General features: G+C 35.0%; 1 long non-coding RNA gene across 4 annotated transcripts; it reads right to left on the bottom strand.

Annotated features, from left to right (window-relative positions):
• Nucleotides 1-1,450: 1,450 nt before the first annotated feature.
• Nucleotides 1,451-5,806, bottom strand: LOC130979903 (uncharacterized). Of its 4 annotated transcripts, XR_009086793.1 has the most exons (7): nucleotides 5,548-5,806; nucleotides 5,083-5,202; nucleotides 4,729-4,828; nucleotides 4,116-4,236; nucleotides 3,025-3,280; nucleotides 2,775-2,928; nucleotides 1,451-2,323 (listed from the first exon to the last, which is right to left on the bottom strand). It is a non-coding gene; the product is annotated as an uncharacterized LOC130979903 (long non-coding RNA). The 4 variants fall into 4 exon arrangements; XR_009086794.1 differs by lacking the exons at nucleotides 4,116-4,236; nucleotides 4,729-4,828; nucleotides 5,083-5,202; nucleotides 5,548-5,806 and adding an exon at nucleotides 3,537-3,663; XR_009086795.1 differs by lacking the exons at nucleotides 4,116-4,236; nucleotides 4,729-4,828; nucleotides 5,083-5,202; nucleotides 5,548-5,806 and adding an exon at nucleotides 3,486-3,500.
• Between the last annotated feature and the right edge of the window lie 4,811 nt (nucleotides 5,807-10,617).

The raw sequence follows: 10,617 nt of genomic DNA on the forward strand, positions 1-10,617 counted from the left end.
AGTTATGATTTGAGTTTTAGTTCAGAAGAAATCAAGTTTTGAAGATTTAAGTGTCATGAAAGTTTCTCTCTTTTCTCTCTTCTCATTTTCGGCCAAAGGGAGTAAATGACCAGCCTTGGAGTGTCTTGGGGGTGTAGGGTAAGTTGGGATTTGTTGGCTTGAAGGTGGATTAAAATAATATTAAAATATCTCAGGTGTATAACTACTAAAACTAGATGTATCGGAACACTTGTAAAAACATCTCAAAAAATTATTTTCTGAGATACTAGCATAAATGACACTAGTAACATATTTAATATGAGAATATAACATGTATGATGAGGCATTAGCATTGCTAAAGTCATCAAAGAGTGCTGGTGTTAAGCTGCACCAGTAAACTGTGAACCCAGTTAAACCGATTTTCTGTTTTTAACTAAAACAGACCAGGTAACCTTATAATATCAGTCAAGAATCTTCTAATACTAATATAATGATAATATTATACTATTATCTCTCTCCTCTCATGAATCAAGTCCGGTTCGTCAAACAGAGACTATTTACAAAAACTAGAATCAAGTCCGGTTCGCAATTGCGTTGTCGGGCTCATCTCCACTACGGTCCTGAATTAAAGATAATATAATGACAATGAGGATTGAGATGCTTGATGATATAGCAGAAGTTCTCCCCTTAATCAATTGCGTTGTTACAATTATTATTATTATTATTATTATTATTATTATTATTATTATTATTATTATTATTATTATTATTAAAAATAGTTCCGATTGATAATTGATAAGTAGTTTAATAATGCATTAAACATTAATTTTATATAACTATAATAAAGTTATTTTTCTAAATTAGTATAATTATGAATTATTACTTAAATTCTAATTATAGTATAATTATAATAAAGATATTTTTATAAAATAAATTTAGAAGAGAAAAGAGTGCATTCATTTTGGCGGGAAAATAGATTTATGAGGAATCGACACTTCACTTACATTAGCTGGGGTAAAACTCAGTTTTAGTATATTAAGTAGATACACCTCGCTGAGTGTGCATGATTCTCTTTGATGAAGCGAAGGAGATGCTTTTGGATTTATTTTGATACTTAGTATTATTTTCCACTTTTGGAACTTATTATTGTACATTCCTCTTAGAGATTTATATTTTTGGAGAAATAGGATGTTATTTTATACACTTCTAGTTTGTAATATTCTAGTCGACCTTTTCTTCGCAAGTCAAGACTAGTACTTATTATCAACGTTCTAAGAACCAAATCGGTCATCAAACCGCTCTAGTCATTAGTTTACTGGTTTATTGGTCGAACCAGTCCAACCGTGGTTCAATCAGAAAAACCATTTTAGAACAAAATAGTATAAAAATTATAAATAAACATCCTAAAATATAATTATAGTCTAACATAAATTTTAAAATATCTTCCAAATTTAAAACATTGCATAAAATGTTATCTTCCAAATTAATAATCAACATAATTTAAAATCATAAAGATTGTTAGTACAATTAACCACTCAAAAAAATAAAAAAATAAAAAATAATGTTCAATTTTCATGTCGCAGCCAAACAACTTAAGGACCATGTCTGAAATATTTATGCACAACAACATAAGCAGAATGAAAAATTGTCCAAAAAGTCCTCCTTCCCAAAAAAGATACGAGCTTTAAGTAGATACTCATAAAATGAGTCAACGCCTAAAAAATAATTCAGGAAGAAAATTCATACAACAAAATATATAGGTTAGTTCATCAGCATTTGTGGGTTAGGATGAAAGTACCATAGGGTATCAAACAACACTATAAACAGTAGCAACATGTTCATATTAAAATCAACAGACAATGCAATTGCTAAGCTAGAAAATAGAGACTGAAAGATGAAAAGGTTATCACACTTCCATCCTTGCCTGGTAATGTTCACTGGCACCAGAAAGTATGCCCTGTATTGGCATATATTGTTACTTCAGAGTAGAAAAATAACATAAATTTTAATGATGTGAAAGTCAACGTAATTATATCAATAGTTTTAATACAAAAAAGAAAACTAATATGCAAACTGCACAAGTGCAAAACAACTAATTTCAAAGATGTTGCTCCTTGATCACTAGTAGTCCAAACAACTATTAGCTATTTCTCAAGTCAAACTGCAGTAATCACGTCTTCTCTTCTTAGTATTGAATATAAGTGCCACTATGGCAAGAAATCTAAGATATCTTTACTAAACACTCAAGTTTTCTCTCGTGAAACACTTTAAAGGGAGATTATACCTTAACCTTCAAGATTTCCCTTTCCAGAGCACCTTTAAACTCTTTAGTTTCCTAATGGTCCTGAAGGAAATGATCCAAATTAAAAACTTCAAAAACCCTACTCCCATAAAATGATGAACTTCAAGGGGGCTTTTAACAAAAGAAAGGTATATAAACAACATGCATTTGGGAAATCGGAATTTAGAAACAGTAGCAGCAGCATAACAAAGCCATTTTCATCAATGGATGCATTAAGACAATTTGTAAATTTGATATTGGCTCATTGCATAATTCCAGTTTGTTAAATTTACATGATTTGATATTGGCTCATTGCATAATTTCAAATTGTCTTAAATTTACATTATTTAACAAAGCCATTCTATACTAGTTGTATACTTGGCTTCAAATTGTCTTAATGCATCCATTCCAGTGTTGCACAGAAACTCCGAAACAAGATATAGGAAAATAAATCACCATGCTGATCTAAAGAAGCAAAATGTTTAAATCTGTTAGACTGAGAAGTTACACTTACTTGTGTCATCCTTCCAAATAGGGCTGCTGATGAAGAACGACGGCGTTGAGGAGCCATTCCAACTGCACCTCTCGCTTTAAGGGTGCGCTAGAGTAACAAGAAGCGTAGAAGCATTGGATAACCAATAAGCCAAGACATCATTGTTCTCTTGTGTCTGAAGCCATATAAAAATGTCAATGAAATGAAATTTGCTAAGAAAGAAGAGGAAGATTAAAAGATAAATGTAGCATATGGTTGATGCATTTCACACCTCAATTCCATGCCCAATAGTTTGGATGATGCAATAAAGAACACTGGTACGCTCAACTTCAAACGATCTCCAATGCAATAGGGATTTGTATATAATACAGGCTGCAATTGGTCTATTTCCAGCAAAGCCTAAAATGTTGTGCAATGCATCTAATGAGCAACTCTTGATTCTCTAGCTGTTTCTCATTCAATGACTTTTGTGGCTTATCCTCTATTTCAGAGGATTCTCTATGGTTCATTGATGGACTATGCATCTCCTAGATAGTTCATAAGAAGATAGAAAACAAGTTAAAATTCCACATAGGAATAATATACCTAAGAAATTAAGGATGAATATGATGCAATGAAAATTATGTGAATATCAAATCACTGAAATAATCCAAAGCCTTGGAATCTTTTTGATCAAAATTGTTATCATCCAAAAATTATGTAGAGAGAGAGAGAGAGAGAGAGAGAGATAACAATGATGAAAGAAGATAAGAAGATAGTAAAAACTTTGAAGGCCTGTCTTACTGGTTGTAGGGACAACAGAAGCAGAAAGAAGATAAGAAGAGAAATCAAGAAAGAGAAGTAGCAATAAGAGCCTTTGAAATTTTCTGTGCATTATCTTGAATAATTGAATTATGATGGGATTGAAAAGCCACACACACACGCAATAACACTAATAAATTGGATGACAAAAAAGAGCACTAATAAGCAGAGATATTGGTATAATAGTACATAGAGAAAAACACTTACTCTTTGGTGCTTAAATAGGTGGCACAATGTACTAAAATAATTTAATAAATAAATTAAATAAAGTGTTTTCTTATAAACCCTTTGTTAAAATTATTCATATGAGTAATTTATATTAGAAAATTAAAGAAGTTAAATTTTGAAGAAGCATTTTTAAGGTATCTATTATTTAAAAACACTAATATTTTTATTTTAAATAACCTTAATATGTATTTATGGAATACGTGTTCATAAGACTCACAATTAAACAAGCTTATAACTAAAAAGGAGACTTTAATAATCAATAAAGAAATTAATTAATAAATGAATATGAGTCACATGATACTAAATGACTCTACTGTTCATTATTTGTATTACCTGTATAGTGATTCTTAGAGCTGACGAAACTTCTTCTCCGTGTCTTCTAATTTGGAGCTTGGATTTCATTATATTTCTTTTCAAATTAATCAGCTTTCTATTTTTTCATCTCAAGGGAAGTCTGTTCAAAGATAAAGGCACATGCAACATAACTTAGTTGTGATAATAATTAGGCACCTACGTACATGAACTTAAGTATATCACTATGAGCATAAGATGATACCAAATTAGTCTATAATAGTAGTAAAAGATTTGAAATGTTGGACATAGTTACTTTTAGCCTCTCAACTTTTGATTTTAGTGCGTCAATCATTGCAGTGTCTTCAACAATAACCTCCATTTCTTACATAACCGGAGTTGCTTCAATGGTAACCTTCTTTACATTCTCTCGCTCCTTGACAAGCAGAGCATTGGTTTCATTAAGTTTACTCTGCATATCCTGTAATGAATTTCTGTCGTTTCGATATCTCTTGTGCTTTGGACTCTTCGAGGTTGGTTTGCAGAATTTAACATAGTTTTCTTCAAGAGTTACAGTATGCATGATTATGTAAAGATATTAAAATAACAAAGTCCACCAACTTATATCTAAATGCAAAACAAACAACACTCTCACCCGTAAACTTTTTCCTAGTTGGAGATGCTAGGTGAGTTCTTCCACCCTTTTCTTCAAGTTTGTCCTTTGCTTCTTGAAGTGCACCAATTTTCCTTGTAGCCTAATCATGCAAATCAAAAGATATGTCAACCTAGAGTAGGGAAAAAAGATAATAAGCTTAACTATTTCACTTTTAGCCATTCAAAAAACCACTAATAAGAGGAACTAAAAGATCAGGGAGCACAGAAATGATGCTTGACATTCAGATGATGCCCATAGGGATTTGATATTCCCTTCTATTGTTCACTACAAGCTTTATTTTGCATCTATCACATGTTTCATGTACAACATAAGAACATATTTAGAGAAACTTACCATCTTCAGTTTCCTGAGTTCTCTCCTGGCCATCTTCCCCCTCCATCTTCATTGTGCGACTATTGCTCCTACCTTAAGCCTCTTTTAATATTTAGAAGCTCTGTAAAACCTATACCGTGCCTGCCATATTTGGACATAGATTTTAAAAATTGATCGTGCTTGTGGCCGGTCTTGATAGATATTTCAATACTTTAACTCAAATCATAAATGAATATATACATGTAATTTTTTAGTTGATCCGGTCCTTATTATTTTATTTTAGTTCACCCAGATAAAACCCAAAAATTACAGACTAAACACAACATTTGAATAAGGAAGAACTAACAAAATAGAACATCTCCCTCTTCACATTTGGATAAGAATGAAACACTAAACCAAATGAAACCAAAAAACTAGAGACTTTAAACAATTAAATCAAACTATCAATACCAATAAACAAAAATTAAACAAAATCAAAATCCTAACCATCAATGCCACGGATGTGGCTGACAGTTGGCACTGACAATAGTGGCGAGGAGGAAGGTTGAGAGAGGGAAATGGAGGTGCGACGAGTGAGGGAGAGGGAGACGGCAACACAACGACTTCAAAGAGGGAGACGACAACGTGACGGGTGTTGTATCATGGAGGGACATGGAAGGAGTGCCAACGCAAGGAGCACCGGTGGAGGGGTTATGAGAGAGGTTGACCAACGAGTATTATTGGGAGCGAGAGTGAGAGTGCCAGCGAAGAACGACCACTATTCTTGAGTGAGAAGGATGGAGGAGGAGGAGGAGAAGAGCATTGTAGCTGGGACTCACGAATGTGCCATGAGAGCGACGACGAATCCACCACTGCTGTTGCCGTTCTGCATGTCTGCGGGGGAAGGATGGAGAAGGAGTGCTCGAATGAAGAAAATGCGAGAGAGAGGGAGGCATTGCAGTTGTGTGAATTAGAGTTAGGGGAATGGGGAATAAGGGAGCCTTTGAACCGTGCCAAAAAAGTTACAAGAAATGGTCACTCTTTTAAAACGCCACCATAACAAAATCCTGTTGCCACGCTTTAAAGGCTTGCCTATTTCCCTCTATGGTTACGCTTTTTAAGCGTGGCAAAAAAACGTGGCCACATCTCAAATCAATTGCCACCTTCATAAAAGCGTGGCCGTAGACCCCTTTCGGCAAGCTTTTTAAGCGTAGCAAGAAAAAAAGTAGCCAAATCTCTAATCTATCGTCACCCTCATAAAAGCGTGGCCACTGACCACTTTTAGCCACACTTTTAAAGCATGGCAAAAAAAAAGCGTGGCCATAGACCTTTTTTCTTGTAGTGTATTAAATTATTCTTTTATTATTTTTGCTATTTTAACTTTTTGTTCTTTGTTTTCTTAATCTTTTATGTATAATTTTATTTTAATTTAATTTTATTTATCTAATAATAAAATATATTCATGTTAATTCTATCAGATAATAATTTTTTTCTCCTATATATTTTGATTTGTATAGTTACTATTAACATCGTTATTTTTATTTTCTTGAATCATTCTTTAATTTTTTTTAGGGATAAGTACTGTTGTGGTCCCTAAGTTTTAGGGTCAAAATCAAATTCGTCCCCAACATTATTTTGGATTTAAAATTATCCCCAATGTTTCATTTGGTTTTAAAATCATCTTTTTGACTTTTTACAGGCAAAAATACCCTCAATCACCACCACCTTTACCACCACCACCCTCTCCCTTACTCCCACCAAATACCAATAATCAGATTCAAGAACACAATATTCAACATCAACAATAACACATTATTCAAATTCAAAAACAACAACATCAAGTTCAACAATAAAATCAACACAAAAGACCGATAAGAATCAGAAGCACAACAACAATAAAATCAAAAAATTAACAAATCAAAATTAGAATAAAAAGAAGAAGCAGAAGCAGAAGTAGAATCGGCGAGGTGTAGTGGCGAGGACATGAAGTGGCGGCGAGGTCAGTAGCAGCAGCGGCAGTGACGGATCGCGACGGCGACGAGGCACTGGTGCACGAAATTGTGTGGCCAATATTAATGGACTATTTAACACAGCTTCGCACAACTAACCAGCAAGTGCACTGGGTCGTCTAAGTAATACCTTACGTGAGTAAGGGTCGATCCCACGGAGATTATTGGTTTGAAGCAAGATATGTTTATTTTATTATTCTTAGTCAGGATATTAATTAAAATTATCAGTTGGAATTATTAGATTGGAAAAATAAAAGAGAATAAAATCGTTACTTGTTGTGCAGTAATGAGAAATATGTTGGAGTTTTGGAGATGCTTTGTCCTTTGAATTTCTGCAATGTAATATCCAACTCAATTGTTTGTAAAGCATGTCTACGGCAAGCTGTATGTAGGGTGTCACCATTATTAGTGGCTACCTCCCATCCTCTCAGTGAAAACGGTCCAGGTGCTCTGTCACAGCACGACTAATCAGCTGTTGGTTCTCGATCATGTTGGAATAGGATCCATTGATCCTTTTGCGTTTGTCATCACGCCCAGCAATCGCGAGTTTGAAGCGCGTCACAGCCATTCAATCCTTGAATCCTACTCGGAATACCACAGACAAGGTTTAGACCTTCCGGATTCTCAAGAGTGGCCGCCATCAATTCTAGCTTATACCGTGGAGATTCTGATTAAGGAATCTAAGAGAAGCTCATTCAGTCTGATGTAGAACGGAGGTGTTTGTCAGGCACACGTTCATGGATTGAGGGAGGTGATGAGTGTCACGGATCATCACCTCCTTCATAATTAAGCGCGAATAAACATCTTAGATCGGACCATACACACGTTTGAGTGAAATAGAAACAATTGCATTAATTCATCGAGACGCTGCAGAGCTCCTCACCCCCAACAATGGAGTTTAGAGACTCATGCCATCAAAGTGTATATAATTCAGATCTGAAAATGTCATGAGGTACAAAATAATTCTCTAAAAGTTGTTTAAATAGTAAACTAGTAACCTAGGTTTGCAAAATATGAGTAAACTAAGATAATTAGTGCAGAAATCCCCTTCTGGGGCCCACTTGGTGTGTGCTGGGGCTGAGACTAAAGCTATCCACGAACTGAGGCTTTTCTTAGAGTTGAACTCCAAGTTATAACGTGTTTTGGGCGTTCAACTCCGGATCATGACGTGTTTCTGGCGTTTAACTCCAGACAGCAGCATGTACTTGGTGTTCAACGCCAAGTTACGTCGTCTATCTTCGCGCAAAATATAGACTATTATATATTGCTGGAAAGCCCTGGATGTCTACTTTCCAACGCCATTGAGAGCGCGCCAATTGGACTCCTGTAGCTCCAGAAAATCCATTTCGAGTGCATGGAGGTCAGGATCCAACAGCATCAGCAGTCCTTTTTCAGCCTAACTCAGATTTTCGCTCAGCTCCCTCAATTTCAGCCAGAAAATGCCTGAAATCACAAAAAAACACACAAACTCATAGTAAAGTCCAGAAATATGATTTTTGCCTAAAAAATAATAATATTCTACTAAAAACCAATTAAAACATACTAAAATCTACATGAAATTACCCCCAAAAAGCGTATAAAATATCCGCTCATCACAACACCAAACTTAAACTGTTGCTTGTCCTCAAGAAACTAGATAAATAAGATAGGATGAAAATAAATTAAGAAACAATAATATCTCAGAGTTTCAAGTGAAGCTCAGATTCTAATTAGATGAGTGGGACTAGTAGCTTTTTGCTTCTGAACAGTTTTGGCATCTCACTTTATCCTTTGAAATTCAGAATGGTTGGCATCCATAGGAACTCAGAATTCAGATAGTATTATTGATTCTCTTAGTTTAGTATGTTGATTCTTGAACACAGCTACTTTATGAGTCTTGGCCGTGGCCCTAAGCACTTTGTTTTCTAGTATTACCACCGGATACATAAATGCCACAGACACATAATTGGGTGAACCTTTTCAGATTGTGACTCAGCTTTGCTAGAATCCCCAATTAGAGGTGTCCAGAGTTCTTAAGCACACTCTTTTGCTTTGGATCACGACTTTAACCACTCAGTCTCAAGCTTTTCACTTGGACCTGCATGCCACAAGCACATGGTTAGGGACAGCTTGATTTAACCGCTTAGGCCTGGATTTATTTCCTTGGGCCCTCCTATCCATTAATGCTCAAAGCCTTGGATCCTTTTTACCCTTGCCTTTTGGTTTTAAGGGCTATTGGCTTTTTCTGCTTGCTTTTTCTTTCTCTCTTTTTGGCATTTTTTTTCGCAAAAAAAATTTTTTTTTTTCACTGCTTTTTCTTGCTTCAAGAATCAATTTCATGATTTTTCAGATCATCAATAACATTTCTCTTGTTCATCATTCTTTCAGGAGCCAACAATTTTAACATTCATAAAATTCAATATAAAAAATATGCACTGTTCAAGCATTCATTCAGAAGACAAAAAGTATTGCCACCACATATAAATAATTAGAATTTTCCTTATTAAGAACTCGAAAAAAATTAAATTGCCTCTTTATTCTAAAAAATCTACTATTTTATTCATGTTTGATGATGATGAGAAAAATAAATTATAACTTAATTGAAAATAAAATCAAAATAGATATGCTAATTACTACTACTCCTATATAACTTCTAAGGAAAAATTCTATAATAATACTATCACAGAGTTAAAGCTAGAATTAGAACTTAACAACCTGTATTTTGGGAAGTGGATGTTCCTCTAGTCTGTGGGGTGCTTGGTCTTTCAAGGAATAGCTTCTGACACTTTAGTTCCTTCAGTTCACATCCTTGCTCTTCCTATTCCCTTAGATGCCATGATCTTGATGAGTTTTAGCTCAGTGATCATGGCAAATCACACCAAACTTAGAGGTTTGCTTGTCCTCAAGCAAAAGAAAGGAAAGGAGAGGAATAGAGGGAGAGGCAATTTCGAAATCCAAAAGATATGATGAGTTGAAAGAGATTTGAAAAAGATTTGGATTAGAAAAAGATTTGTGTTTATGAATTAAGATACATTTGATATTTTTGAAAAAGGGATTTTAGAAATTAGGATTTTTAGAAAACTAATTTGATTTGAGGGATGATAGTTTGAAACATGTTTATGCAAGAAATCATGAATTGAAACATAAAAAAATTAGAAAATTTGTAAAGAGAAACGAATTTTACCTCCTCCCCACCATCCTGGCGTTAAACGCCCAAATGCTGCATGTTTTGGGCGTTTAACGCCCAAATGTTGCTTCTCCTGGGCGTTCAACGCCCAGCTGTTGCTTCTTTCTGGCGTTGAACGCCAGGAAGTCCTTTGTCACTGGGCGTTTTTCTAAACACCCAGGATGCTGCGGTTCTGGCGTTAAACGCCCAGAAGGTGCTTCTTTCTGGCGTTTGACGCCCAGAAGATGCTCCTTACTGGCGTTTAACGCCCAGATGGCTACCCTTACTGGCGTTGAACGCCCAGTGGGTGCTTCTTTTGGGCGTTCAACGCCCAAAACGTTTCTTACTGGCTTTTTTATGCCAGTAAGCTTTCCAAATTTCCCTGTAACTCTGTGAATTCAATCAATTGTTGTTTTACCCTTT

The sequence above is a fragment of the Arachis stenosperma genome, chromosome 5 (assembly GCF_014773155.1).
Source record: "Arachis stenosperma cultivar V10309 chromosome 5, arast.V10309.gnm1.PFL2, whole genome shotgun sequence".
Taxonomy (NCBI): Eukaryota; Viridiplantae; Streptophyta; class Magnoliopsida; order Fabales; family Fabaceae; genus Arachis; species Arachis stenosperma.